The sequence below is a fragment of the Polypterus senegalus genome, chromosome 8, assembly GCF_016835505.1.
Source record: "Polypterus senegalus isolate Bchr_013 chromosome 8, ASM1683550v1, whole genome shotgun sequence".
Classification (NCBI taxonomy): Eukaryota; Metazoa; Chordata; class Cladistia; order Polypteriformes; family Polypteridae; genus Polypterus; species Polypterus senegalus.
Window position 1 is genome coordinate 189120078 of NC_053161.1, and position 15295 is coordinate 189135372.

The 15295-nt window shown below is 40.3% G+C and overlaps 1 protein-coding gene across 1 annotated transcript in view; it reads right to left on the reverse strand.

The window, feature by feature from the left end:
- Positions 1-13744, reverse strand: part of LOC120534773 (NACHT, LRR and PYD domains-containing protein 3-like) — a 51877-nt gene extending 38133 nt beyond the window's left edge. Inside the window, 1 exon segment of the mRNA XM_039762353.1 lies at positions 13497-13744. The gene's annotated coding sequence lies outside the window, so the exon portion shown is untranslated.
- Positions 13745-15295: the final 1551 nt, after the last annotated feature.

Genomic DNA, 15295 nt, shown 5'->3' on the forward strand with positions numbered 1-15295 from the left:
TGGGACCTTTACTGTTTTCACTTTACATGCTTCCACTGGGATCTCTCATTAGGAAACATAATGTTAATTTTCACTCGTATGCAGATGACACCCAGTTATACCTTTCATTTAAATCAAATGAAGTTTCTCCGATGTTGTCTTTAATTAGTTGTGTTAGTGAATTAAAGGAATGGATGAATGAGAACTACTTGTCTTTAAATACAGATAAAACAGAGATGTTAATTGTTGGAGGGAATGACGCTGATCACAGCAATATTTTGTCGTCATTTAACTCAGTTGGAATCCCAATTAATTTTACTGAATCAGCCAGCAATCTAGGAGTTATCTTTGACTCTAGCATGTCATTTAAAGCACATATTACAAAGTTGTCCAAAACATGTTTCTTCCATCTTAAAATGTTAGGAAATTAAGGGCTTTCTAAATAAACAGGATTCTGAGAAATTAATTCATGCATTTATCTCTAGTAGGATTGACTACTGCAATGCGGTGTTCACTGGCTGTTCAAACTGTTCTCTATACAGCCTCCAGTTAATCCAAAATGCTGCTGCAAGAATTATTACAAGAACAAGAAAATATGAACACATAACTCCAGTTCTTAAATCCTTACACTGGCTCCCAGTTAAGTTTAGGGCAGATTTCAAAATCCTCCTTTTAACATATAAAGCATTAAATGGCCAAGGTCCAGCTTACTTGTCTGAACTTATCATGACTTACAAACCTGAGCGCACATTAAGATCTCAAGATGATGGTCTGCTTATGATTCCAAGGATTAATAAAATAACAGTGGGAGGTCGAGCTTTTAGTTACAGGGCCCCTAAACTGTGGAATGGTCTGCCTGCTACTATAAGAGATGCCCCTTCGGTCTCAGCCTTTAAATCCCGCTGAAGACTCACTACTTCAGTTTAGCATATCCTGACTAGAGCTGCTGATTAACTGTACAGACTGCATCTCTGTTGTCAGTCATTAGCACTTAAACATAAGTAACATGATAATTATATTTTGATACTAACCCTCACCTATTCTGTTTCTCTTCTCAGTTCTCAAATGTGGCACTTGGTGTCATGGCCCACCTGCCAAGTTGTTTTGCCTGCCTATGGTAAAGCCATCCCTGATGGAGGATCACAGGAATCATGGGAAAGAGAGGTCCTTTCATCAGATTGGCTGGCCCAGCTCTGTTTCAGCTGTGGAATGGCCAAATGGGGGAGGCAGCTTGATGGATGAGGTCTCCAGGACTCTAAAAAATATCCAAATCATATTATGTGATATCATCTACTGTTAAATTCTGCTATATACTTCTAAAATTTTTATTTTTACACTGTATTGAGGATTTGTTCTGTTCTGTGTATTGTATTGTATTGACCCCCTTCTTTGTTGACACCAACTGCATGCCCAACCTACCTGGAAAGGGTCTCTCTTTGAACTGCCTTTCCCAAGGTTTCTTCCATTTTTCCCTACAAGGTTTTTTGGGAGTTTTCCTTGTCTTCTTAGAGAGTCAAGGCTGGGGGGTTGTCATGAGGCAGGGCCTGTTAAAACCCATTGCGGCACTCCTTGTGTGATTTTGGTCTATACAAAAGTAAATTGCATTGTATTGTATTGTATTGTATAATCGAGTAACATTAGCCTTGGACCTGTTTGAACAGCAAGTGTAGTAGGACAGGGAACAAAAGATGATTGCCACACTGCTGACTAGAACATCGCATAAAGGGATTATTTTCCTGCAGATCACCTAAAGTGGTCCACCTAATTCTCTATATGAAATGTCCTGACATGTGGGACAAACTTGACAAACACTCCACCAGAGAATGAATTTACACAGGTGCCAAATCAAGCATGGAAATAGGGATGGTCCTGTAGCAGCCAACTTCAACAGGCATGGACACTGTGAGAGGGAATTTAAAGTCAAATGGCTTAGGGGTAACTTTGAAACACAGCAAGAGAGAAAAGAATGGGAAGTTAAACTCATGCTAAAATTTAATACATTACAACATGGTTTGAATAGAGACAAGAGTTTTATGGCCAGATATGACACAGACAACCTGACTACAGACACATATTTTATTAAAAAACTTATCAGAAACTTTAAAATACTTTTTTGGAGAGCTGTCTTATCCAAAGATCTTGACTATACATTGTTCTCCTTTCTTGCTTAATGAATCTTAGCCTGAAGAGGTCTATTAATTTCTTACATTTAAGATGTCTCACTTAAAGGTTTACCAATGTTGTTTCTTGTCCTAGTGTGTATATAAACACAGGGAACTCCAGTTTCTGTATTACATCTCACCCGCAGAAGGGACCTGCGTTGCCTCAAAAATTTGTATATTTTAATCTTTTTAGTTAGCCAATTAAAGGTGACATTTTGCTTGACTTCTCATTGCCACAAGTGAAAAGATGTAATAACTCATACATTTACAATCATCGATTATAATCAATAAAGTAGTTAAACTTAAACTACAAGTTAATTGTCAAATAAAAAAAGATGACAGAGCATAGTTGTTGTTTTTTTTTCTAAATCCATTAAACAGATATTCACAGATGGGACACCTCATTTGCACCTCATTCCACCAACTTGGAAATACATACAGTAGAAAGTAGGAAATGTAGGAAAAGAGTCTGGATTGAGACTTGATGCCATACAGAGGTGGCATCACCAGACACTGTTCACTGGCAAAGCTGAGTGGGTGAGAAGGAGCAGAGCACCTCACCAGAGTCTCTATATACACAGGTGCTGACCCATTTGTTATCTTGTATTAATCCCCCAGGGGAAATTGTCTTTTCATATGACCTTATGAGGTCAGAGTGCAGGGTCAGCCATTGCACAGCACCCCTGTAATGATGTTCAGGTTAAGGGTCTTGCTCAAGGGCCCAACAGAGTAGGATTCCGTCAGGCAGTAGTGGGATTTGAACCAGAAACCTTTCAAATGCCAGTACGGACCCTTAGCCTCTGATGTTTTCATTACCAACCTCTTATTTTATTATTTAAATGATCTTTGATTAACAATTTCCTGTCCCTATATAAGTTATTTTTAACTAAGACTGGTTCAGGGTTGATGTTAATACAAAAGAATGTTGAACGGTCAGAGAGCTTGTCTGGTCCTGAGTCAGGCACTCCTTGTGGCCTTTACATCAACACCATCTTATTTAATGGCTGCTAATGAAATCTGTCTGTGTCCGCTCTCAGAATGGGGGCTCCCTACACATCAGCCACAAAGAACTACTAAAGTGGGTTTGAAACTAATGAACTGGTGAGATTTCTTTAAACTAAAATGGTAACTTACAAGTGACATGAAGTAAAAAAGAAATAAAACCGATATTGACTTTAGGACCATACAGAATGTTTGATTGAAGTCTCAGGGTATTTGTGAAAAGAGCAAACAAGACCAATAACAACTAGAAACTGCCTGCCTTGAAGTACAATGAGCGATGAATTGGTGCAGGGCCTGTCACAGCCGTGATCTGTCAGAACTGCACTCAAATAAGACCAGAAAAATGGGATTTACAGGAAACACATGGCTACTTCTTAAGTTACAAGAAGGGACTCCTCAAGTACTGTAATTATTATGGGCCACTTCAGGAATCTGTGACTAAGCTATCAGCTTGTAATTCTTTAACACAGAAAGCACACTGTAGATGGGCTCAGGAGGGGCTTCATTGTCACATATCAAAGACACATGGGGTCTGACTTATCAGAATTCTGTCCAGATTAAATGGGTCTAAGAAAACAAATAAATGAACAAAATGGACTGTCAGGCCCTTCAAGCACTGCTGTAGTCAGTGAGTGAGAACAATGAACACCAGTTTGATTAAATATTGAGGTGGGCTACAACCACACGGTGTTCACTTTGGACTCAGAGCAGAACTTCAGTACTCGGCACCTCGTCTATCTGTGCCACACTTATGGGGGATTTCAGAAATCCTAAGTCATCAGTGTTTTAGTAGAAACAGTTACATCGATGAAGCCTCAGATTCACAGTAAGCATTTCGTTCTTGTACTGTTTGTGAGGATGTAATAAACCAAACACTTACAAAAGATGACCATTCATGAAACTTCATCCTACTTTGCAGACCCCGACTTCAATGATTTCTTTTCAGATAAAATTGCTCTGCATCACCACTCTGGTCGTCTTTTTAACGATGTTGTCCTCATTTTATCACAGCTACATAATAGAAGTATGCAATGCTGTTTTCTTGTTTTACTTGAAACCATTGCTCAGGTGTTAACAGTCGGCCATGCAGATCCTGGTCTCCATTGATCCTGACCACAGCATCCTCTGCCTTCAGACCAACACTTTCAAATCTCTTGTTACCAAATCTCTTTACTTAAGCATCTGCCATCCTTCACATGTCTTTTCATCCACCAACAAAGTGCATTTCTAACTGGGTGTCCGCACCATATCACCCCACTTCCCATGATACCCCTGACATCTTGCTGACATCCTTATTTCTATTTTCTTTCTGTCCTGATGAGTAGCTCCTACTTCTTCTTGATGACCCAGATTGTATTCTCACACATCAGCACTGGTTGGACTCCTGTCTTATGTAATTTACAGTTACGTTTTCTTGACAGTCTTTGACCATTTGTACCTCCTCCCACTTTCTTCCATTTCTCAATCCTGCATCAGTTCCATGATGACAACCACCAGCATGTGAATATGGGTGCTCTCCTCCTCTGAGACCAGAACCACAGGCAGGGATACGGAAACAGCCCTAGAAAGTAAATCAGCAACTGTATTTTCATAGCCAGGTGTGAACTGTAGTTTAAAGTTATACTGGTTTAACCGATCTGCCCACCGGAGGAGCTGGAGTGACTTGTGACCTGAACCGCCTTGCCCAGAAGAGCGGTTAATGCCTGGTGGTCAGTGCACAAGGTAAAATGCCGACCATAAAGATAAATATGCCAACATTCACAGGCCCACAAGCAAGCCAGTGCTTTTCTCTCTCCCACAGAGTACTTCTGTTCAGCATCTGTGAGGGCACGGGAGGCAAAAGCAACTGAGCGCTCCACACCATCAACTATCTGGGATAGAACAGCACCCAATGCCACAGCTGAGGCATCACATGTGACCAGACTGGGGGCAGCTATGCTACAATGAGCTAGTGTCGGTGGTCTTGTGAGCTGTTGTTTGATGTCATGAATTGCCGGTGTACAAGCAGCAGTCCAAACCCATGTAGCATCCTTTTTCAAAAGGGCCCTCAATGGTGCTGTTTTGTCAGCATAATGTGGTAGAAAACAAAGGTAGTAATTTGCCATACCCAAAAATGAAGCCAACTCGGTAGTTGATTTAGGCTCCGGCAAGGCCAGTATAGCATCCACATTAGACAGCAAGGGCTGGATGCCATTGCACGTAAGTTTGTGCCCCACAAAGTCAATTTCTGGAGTGCTAAAAATCCACTTTTCAACATTTAAGGTGCCCTGGCTTTGCTCCAGTCGGTGGAGTACCTGCTGCAAACGAATATCATGTTGTTCTAGTGTGGGGCCATATACCACAATGTCATCTAAATATATCGACACACCAGGAATGTTTGCCAGTAGTAGTGACATGATCTTTTGGAAACAGCTTGGAGCTGAGCTTAATCCAAAAGCCATCCGTGTGAACCTGAAAACGCCCAAGTGAGAAACAAAAGCAGTCAAATCCCGGCTAGCAGCATGTAATGGCACTGTGCCAGGTCCAATTTAGTGAAAACGTCTGAACCCTGGAACTGCGTTGTGAGCTCCTCTGTTGTAGGCAATGGATATTTATCAGGAATTATGGCTTTATTAACTTCCCTCAAATCCACACACAAACAAATTTTGCCATTCTTTTTCCGTGCCATTACAAGATTTGATATTCAAGGTGAAGCATCAACTGGCTCAATGAGGCCAGCCTCCTACAACCTTTCTAACTCCGCAGAGACCTCCTCACGTAGTGACAGCGGAATCCGACGAAGGGGCTGAATCACTGGGGCTATGTCTGGGTTAATCGTCAGCTTGTGGACAAAACGAGTGATGCAGCCAAGACCTGAGAATAAGGCTGGAAACCTCTGTAGCCAGGAGTCCACATCTTGTAAAATTTGGCAATCCTCAAAGTCTGATACTATCAAGCTTAAAGCAAGGAAAAGATCAAGCCCCATGATGTTAGCTCCACCTGTTGTGATGTGGAAAGACACTGCTGAAGTGGTTCTATCTTTGTAACTCACAGTCAAAGAAACTGTACCCAGGACATTTATAGGAGACTGATCATAGCCAGAGAGTTGTACAGCTGCAGGTTTAGCAGGTACATGAGAAAAAAACCTGTCAAACGTGGTTTTATTTAAAAGAGACACTCTAGCACCAGTATCTATCTATTTCTTCCTAGCATCCGCCATATCCTGAACATCAAGGGCTACCAAATGTAGTTTGAACGACTCAATCCATCTCTGCCAGGGCACCGGAGGCTCTCCTGAGATGGTCAGGAATGGGTAACGTGAACTCAGCCATCCTGGTCTGCCAAAATGTTGTATCCAGACACAAAAACTCATCACACTCGGGTTTTGCCCAAATGTTTTTCTTATTTTTTTTATTTCAACCTTCTTTTTCCCACAAACCACACCCTTTTTATTCCCATCCTGCCTTGTCTTTTAGTAAATCAACTATGTACAAACTCTTAAAGAAACACAGGATTCAATTCTGGACATAACAGACAGCAAGGTTACAATCATCAATTCTTGGATCTTTGGTCTAGGAATGCCTTCACTATTAACATCCTAATGTGGCCTCCTCTTTATTCACAAAAAAAAAAAATTCCAGTTTTTATGTTCTTCATTTCCATCCTAGTGCTTCACAATGGTGACAAAAGAAAAAAGAGAATCATTCCACAAAAAAAAAAACTTGCAACTCCCATCATTTATTACCCAAGCACATATATTCCTAAAGCCGTTTATCACATACCACAAATGACAATTCACAATGACACTTGACACAACTGTCTTTCACAAAACCCCAACAACACGCCACACAAAAACCGCTCTACACGCTAAAAAATGAAGGGGCCATAGTTGTTTTTCAGGGCAATACCAAAGGGGAATCATTTTTGTCTCCCAAAAGGCCCTTCCACATGAAGGTTCCAGAAAGAACTTTTATTTATTTAGATCTCTAATCTGCTCTATACAGCAAATAACCATGAACAGATGGTAACGGCCTTGTGAAACACCAATTAAAGGACTCTTGCTGTGTTTCATATCACAGGCCAAGTTCAGGATTTCTTGATCTATGAATGTCCTACTAAGTATTCTGCCATACAGTAAAGACTTCAATTTGTTTTTCTAAATATCAAACGTCATATACAAAAACCCTTCTCACAATGAAACATTCTACACACAACCCACTAATCTATATATATAATTCACTAAGGCAAGACAACCATGGAAAGCATGCCGGAAGGGGCGTGGATTCACTAAGCCGCTGACAAGTGAGACACCTATGGCACACGCAGGAAGGAGCCACGCCCACCAGCTCCAAGACCATTGGATACGACGACAACTCACAGAGCCACGCCCACCAACTCTGACGCGACCACACAGAAAAACCGGCGTCATTTATATTCGTCTATCATAGAGGTCACATGCAGCTCCGACCTACGTTGACTGTTAATAGAGGCGTGTTTCTCGCGGAGGTGAATCGCCATATGCAGCGTGTAAAACGGTTTGCGAGGGGTATCCCATGGGATCCTTAAAACATTCCTTTACAACTGAGGTTAAAACACAATGAAGTGAGCAGTCTTTAAAAAACGTGTTTTCGGTTATGACGCACGACCGCGTGCACCATTGCAAACTGTTTTACACGCTACATACAGCAATTCACATCCGCGACAAACATGCGTCTTCTTAGATGCTCCTGCACTATGTACACACCCCCCTCCCACCTCGCTACCACCGTGGTCAGGCGTCTTGGTGGATTATATATAGAAAGGCAGCCAAAATCGCACAGAGCAATGAAAAGTCTACGTGAGTCACAGGTGCATCTGGACTGTGCAAAGACGACAACGATTCGAGTGACGAGTTGGAGGTGGGCACATGAGCAGGCAGTGTATACTGAACGAGAAATCAGCAGACTAGCATGACGGAGGGAGCGGAGTGGATGTCCTCCTCTCCTCCCGTTCCACCCTGAGCGCCGCACCGACGATTGTGTGTTGGTTCGTTCTGTGCATTGGTTAAAACCCAATGAAGGAAGCAGTCTTTAAAAACCAATAAGCCCTGTGCCTCTGTTTCATTACCGTCTCACCTGCTTCACCAATGCAGGCCCCGCAACAGGCGATCCGGCGGCGTCATTCCCATGACCCGGCGGGCAGCCAACCTGGTAACCAAAGTCTTTGGGTTCAGGGGGGAGTATTGTTACAAAGCTGAAACTTTAAGAAATTGACGGAAGGGCACCACCAGGTGTGGAGCCTTTCGCTTCATTTGACTCAACACAGGAAACCTCACCCGGCCCGGACACGCACAGGATTGACAGATTGATAGCTCTTTCTCGATTCTGTGGGTGGTGGTGCATGGCAGTTCTTAGTTGGTGGAGCGATTTGGCTGGTTATTTCCGAAAATGAATGAGACTCCCGCCTGCTAAATAGTTACACGACCCAACAGCGGTCGCCGTCCAAATTCTTAGAGGGACAAGTGGCTTTCAGCTACGTGAGATTGAGCATTAACAGGTCTGTGATGCACTTGTATGTCCGGTACTGCACACGCGCTACACTGAATGGATCAACGTGTGTCTACCCGGCGCAGGGAGGCGTGGTTAAGCCATTGAACCCCATTCGTGATGGAGACCGTGGCTTGCAATTGTTCCCCACAAACGAGAAATTCCCAGTACGTGCGGGTCATACGCCGCACTGATTACGCCCCTGCCTTTGTAAAGCCCCCCATGGTCGGGTGACTTGGTGGATTATATATAAAAAAAAGCAGCCGGAACTGCAAAGAACAATGAAAAATCAACGTGGAAACCGACTGAGGCGGTGTTTGGAAAATTAACAGTCAACGTGACTCACAGGTGCGTGTGGACTGTACACAGACGAAAGCGACTCAGGTAGGGAGTTGGGGCGGGCACATAAGTGGGCAGTGCGTACTGAATGAGCGCCGTTCAACCCCGTCCTTCGCTTTGGAAGGAGAAGGCGCGACGGCGCTCCGCCGCTTTCAGTCACGGACAATTGTATGTTGGTTCGTAGCGTGCATTGTTGCAATGTTACTTTTCTTGGTGGTTTATTAAATTACGGATTTTTCAAATGTTTATTTTTTCTTCTGTGCTTAAAAATCATTTAAAAAGCGGCCTGATTATGCGGCGTAGCGGGTCGGCTAGTGAATTATAAAATGTCAAACCGGGGTATTCTGAAAACTTTCCTTTTCTACAAACTTTTGCCTTCTGTGTATTTTTTTTTATTTACTCTATGTAAAGCGACCTTGGGTTTATGAAAGGCACTCTATAAATGTAACTTATTATTATAATTATTATATGAAGAACATTTAGCACATAAGCCACATTTACATCAAGACGCTAATCTGAGCTGCTATTGGTACCACCAAAGAGAATTAATGCAAGTCACACTTGGCAACCAAGAAAATGAAGTGTCAACCCTTAGCCTGGCACATGCCAGCATAAAGGTGAAGTTGAGCATAATGTGATGGAGGTCACAAAAGTCCCGAAAGAGAACCTCATGTAAAGTTTCCTTTTTTTTTTGTTCTTTGTAGACTGTCTAATTTAATGGAATTCTTGTATAAATTAATCTTACATGTTCACTACAAAATAACAAATCCTCATAGCCTAAATATTGATTAAAAATGAGCACCATTTAATTGTCATTCATTTCCACCTTTTTCCTCATGTTAATGGAGATTTTTCTAACATGTCTAATGCTGCTGCATTCTTACTATTGATTAAATTATTAACCTGCCATTTGTTGCCAAGTGGTAAGACAACATTAAAAACTCTACCGTTTATTGAAAAATGACAATATATATCACATTTAAATTATTACAGCATTTGTTCCTATTGCCATTTTTGTTAGTGAAAGACAAAAGAAAATTTTTAAAAAGTATAAAAAGATGTGTGTTCCATATTAACATCATTATATACTGTATATAAAAAAGAGTACCAGTTCTAAGTCAGAGTAGTTCAGAGATGTGAAATGTCCAAGAAAAGAAAGTCACACCTAAAGACCTTCTAGGACCAACCCTGGTGGGCTCCTGTTGTTGTATTTTAAAATTTCAGCACAAAGAGGGTTAGAAAGAAAGCCCCTTGTCATTAAAGTATTTGTATGTAAATTGTAAAATAATAAAAAGAAACATAGATACAATTTCATGTACTTCAATAATTAAATACATTTGACCTCTTTATTATTTTTACAATAGTCCAGTAGTAAAATATTAAAAATCCAAAATGTTCTGCAATTGAGGATATGCCAGTAAACAGAAACACTCGTTATAACAATCGTCAAGTCTGGTCTGGCACTCATGGTGCTGATTTTCACAAAGATGTCTGTGATTACATTAAAGGCCTAAAAAGGTGGGCTGCTTTCCAAACCCTTGTGAGATCATCCAAGGTGTGTTTATTCCTTGAAAGTTATTGAGTGAGGAGCTCAGACTGTCTGCAGGGAAGAGAAAAAGGACAACACAGACCTCTTGGAATCTGCAAAAAAAAAAAAAAAAAAACTTTCTATGCGATTAGATGAAGGCAGACATTGCAAAGACAACTCACTAGAGTCAATGCCATAACTGCTGTGCAAAACCTTTGCATCAGTTTGACTTTTTTGTTGACGTTTTGGTGAGTTATTCACTATAAAGTGCATTTATCCAAAGTTGTACCCATGACAAAAGCCTGCACTGGTGTGCGAATAACAGCACCGCCAAGCTAGAGGCCGATGATGTAAAATACAAATCATTCACAGCATCAGTGCACAGGTCTGTCCTTTAAAATGACACTGATGTGAATGGCCAGTCGTATCGTCCAGTCTGACCTTCTGATGATGGTAAACTCCTCTACAGGAGTGGCACTGAGACATCGTAGTCCTCACTGAAGCTGCAGCTTTCTTTGATGGCTGAATTCACAAAATATGTCTGCATGTAAGTACATATTCTAGGAATTCTTGTATATAATTTATAATTGCTGGCAAAAGATTTTCATGTTACTATTGAATACTTACATGTGATAAATGTTTCAAGTAAGACGGTCATAAAATAATAGGTTTACATTTTTTTATGTGAATAATGCCATTAATATTTAATTATACAGTGCACAAATTCAGACCTGTAATGTACTCAGGCATTGAGCTGGATGGCCTTGAGTCCTCTTTCGCGTTTCTAATTTGTGTTATATTTATCAAAAATTATTTCCTTATCAACTGCTGAAAAGACCGCCATTGTCTCTGTTACCTATTCTTCTGTTTTATGACAATTAAATAAACTCTTCATCTTTTCAGAGCTGTCCCCTAATACACCATACATACATTGCATCACACTTAAAGTCGGCTTAAAGCTGATGTTGCTCCCTCCTCTGAGCTCTGATTGATGTTATCATTTATGGTGCTCACGTAATCGTGGATTGCCGAGGCCCACCTTGAGTTAACGTGAAACACGTGGTGTTCGTGTAGCCGACTCACAATTAATTGGAAAACACTTTAAATCAAGCAGAGTTTACTCATCTAAATCATGGAATACCATACAGAAGTTTTAAAAAATCACGTATCACAATACACAACACATACTTCACAAAACCCCACATAAATGAATCACAATACATAAAGGCACATGAACACGTAACACACACCAAGAACATCAACACTCCTCTTTATTACATCAGAAATCCAGTCCCTGAAAATACAGAAGATCAAAATATGCAAAACAAACAAAAATATGCAAAACAAGTTGAACCTTAATAAATTAAATACACAATGTTAATGTTGGTAAGTTATATCTGTGGTTCAATAGCACTCTAAACTCTTTCCCACAGATACACAGTCCCTCAAGGCCCACCTGTATAACTGCTCCAGTTAGCCCACCGCCTATGGTATCTAACATGGTGCCCTCAGGATTAATTCAAGATGCCAGTTCAGTCGTAAGCCTTCCACCTCTTGTCTTCCCTTTTTTGATTATGAAACAATTATTGATTTTTAAACATGCTACTCAATCACAGGATGTTCTCTGGTGGCCCTGACATGGCAAGATGGATCTTGCAGAGTACAAGTTATTCACCAAGTGGTGCAGAGAAATAAAAATAAAAAACACACTTTTACTTATGTAGATTTGTTACAATTTTCTGATTCTCTGCTGACTTGGACTCAATAAAGGCCAATCTGACCCGTGAATCACCAACATGAACAGGCAACAAGAGGACAAACTACAAGTGACCACAACACCAATCCCATGGAAGGCCAATGATCTCAATCAAAAATCTGAAACAGGTCAAACGCAGCTGATCAAACAAGCCCTGACAAAAGAGAAGTTTGTTTCCATCAAAAAATCTTTGCCAAATCAAACAAGAAGCACCTAGCAATGCATCCCTAACCTAGGAGAGAGGCACACTGGGCCGCCATCTTAAAGAAGGCCATTAAATGATGTCACATGGTAGCAATAACATCATAACCGTAACCAATATGGCTGTCAGAATAACCCAAATCATACAAAATGGGAGTGTTTGCAAAAAAAGCCCAATTAAATCCTCTATGATCCAATGTTGTACGTATAACAAGAAAATGTGAAACCTGCCAAGAGGTGAACACTTTTCCAAGACACATCTTTAAATATGTTTAAAATAAAAAGTGAAAAGGGCAGAAGTGTATTCAGCAAAACACAGGCCAACACACCAAAAAAACAAGAAAAAAGGCCTGAAAAAGACACGAATGGGTCGGAGAAAATCAAAATAAAATCAAATCCTAACAACCAGCAGCATAGAATGCAAGAGCAGAAACTGCCTTAAATGAAACAAGAAAAAATGAAACCTAAATTTATGGCAGCAGTAAACAAAGTGAAAATCCTGAGATAAAACTCAATCTGACTTGATGGAGGTCAATAAAATGTTGGAGTCATTAGAGATTTAGAATTCAATTTTCTATCACACATTAGTCCTCAGACTTAATGCACTGCTATCAGGACTGACAAGAAACAGTAAAATAAAGAAACAGCGAGCATGGCAGCCGAGAGCAGCGACGAAACATGAAAATGAGAATTTCACTCTGCTGTGTACGTGTGACAATACACTTACACTAAACAGACAAAGCAAGAATTTTTACATTTTACATCTATAATAACTGTCATTTTCTTTTTGCTATTTGTAAAACACACACACATAGGTGTGATACTGCGTTACACAAAGTAATTAATGTCAATGTTTTTTAAGATTTCCAGGTCAGGTAACTCCGTCCTGCTCCATCAGCTCAGTATAATTTAATGTCTTTGTTACCAACAGTCAAGTATGAGATTCTGAAAGTCACCTCCAGTGTCCTGAGTGACCAGAATATCACAAGTTACTCTGAGCAGTTTATTAGTTTTATTCTCCTTACCTGTTTATGTCCTTGATGTCCCGTGAACTGACGATGATGTGACTTTATTCAATATGTCGCTGCTGCCCCTCAACTTGTAGGTGTTGTCAGTTATGAGGCCACACCTGAGGCTGCAGCAGGACTCGGCTTGTCTCTCAGCTCTCTGGCTGCTCTTTTTGTATTACAGCAAAGTCTGAAAGCAGCAAGTGCGGTCGTGTTATTAAAGCAATAAAAATAAACAGGAATGCAGTCTGGTGAGTCTTCATCAGTCAAGGGGCCCACTTTATACTATCTGGTGCTCCTTATTAACAGATATTAACAGACACAATTACAATACTGACGTGTGGGCCTTTCTTCAGATTACAGACGCATACAGAGTGGTGGCCACAGAGGCGCAAGCGTCTGTCTCTGTACCCTCACCAGTCCACCAGTCCATTTTCTCCCATTTATTGCTTCCTAGCACACATTAAAAATCAGGGATGAGCGACATGCTTTGTTCAAACTACAGTAAGTAGCTTATTTCTTATTGAAATTGAAAATTTTTTTCTGATTTTATTCCTTTTCATGAATGTGTTGTGTTGTTGAGGACAACTGCACCATTGTTAAACCACCGTGTACAACACCCCATTCACACTGCAGCTCCATTCCCATTTTTTCACTCTTATGTGACAACAATCTGATTTCTAGAGAAGTATAATTAGCAAAAAGTGTAATGGAATCAAAAACTTTTCAGAAGTATCTCCACTGTTCTTGTAACGACTGTTTTGCATCCAAACCATCCTCATCACCCTCAGTATTTTTTGGGCCACATCTTTCTATGCACTCAAACCCACAGCTCTGCTCTTTCGTTTCTCGGTTCACTTCGTTGCCATCTTGAGCTGACAAATTCATTCACGTCCTGCACTGAAATGATGTGAAGTCGAGCAGCAACCAGCATCTTTTAGATGGCATTGGTCTGACAGAATTGCTTTAATCATTTTGTGCATGTGGGGCACATTCAGAATATACAGATTTAGATCAGTCACTAACTTTATCTGAGGAGTCAAAATAAATAAATAAAATAAAATACAAGACAGGAGAAAGAAAATCAGGTTAGAGTTACTTTTTGCTGCAGTGTGAACATAACCTTAACAAGTTGTGTCTCTTCAAGAGCTTTTCCTATGTCAACATCAGCTTCCAAAAATTTTAAATGCATGGAAATTCAAGATATTAGAGCGTTAAATCAGAGTCCTATTGTGAATGCTTTTTATCAGGGAGGCGCGCCCACCTCCATTAATAGGTGGGATGTTATATCTGAATGCAATAATATTGCACTGACCAAAGGAGAAAGATGGAGAAGGTTCAAAGTAATAAACTGTAACAGGTTCTTGTTGCTGAGTACATGTTAGTTATTGTCAGTTTTTACATGCATTTGTATCACTCTTTAATTTAATATTGTTTTTTATCAGTATACTGCTGCTGGATTATGTGAATTTCCCCTTGGGAGTAATAAAGTATCTATCTATCTATCTATCTATCTATCTATCTATCTATCTATCTATCTATCTATCTATCTATCTATCTATCTATCTATCTATTGTGATGATTATTCTTCTCCAAAAGAATGTTACACAACACAAAACAAAGTTTTGGGGACCGTCCCCATATATTGTCGTCCAGACAATTAAAGAAAGAATGATTCAAAGTCTCAAAAACAAAACAATGAACAGTTTTCTCCAGTCAAAATGGCGACTTTATACAGGAAAGGATTATGGGACAGGAAATGGTTGACAAGAAGTGACGTTAGAAACAGGAACCGGAAACAACGTCATCATGATGGG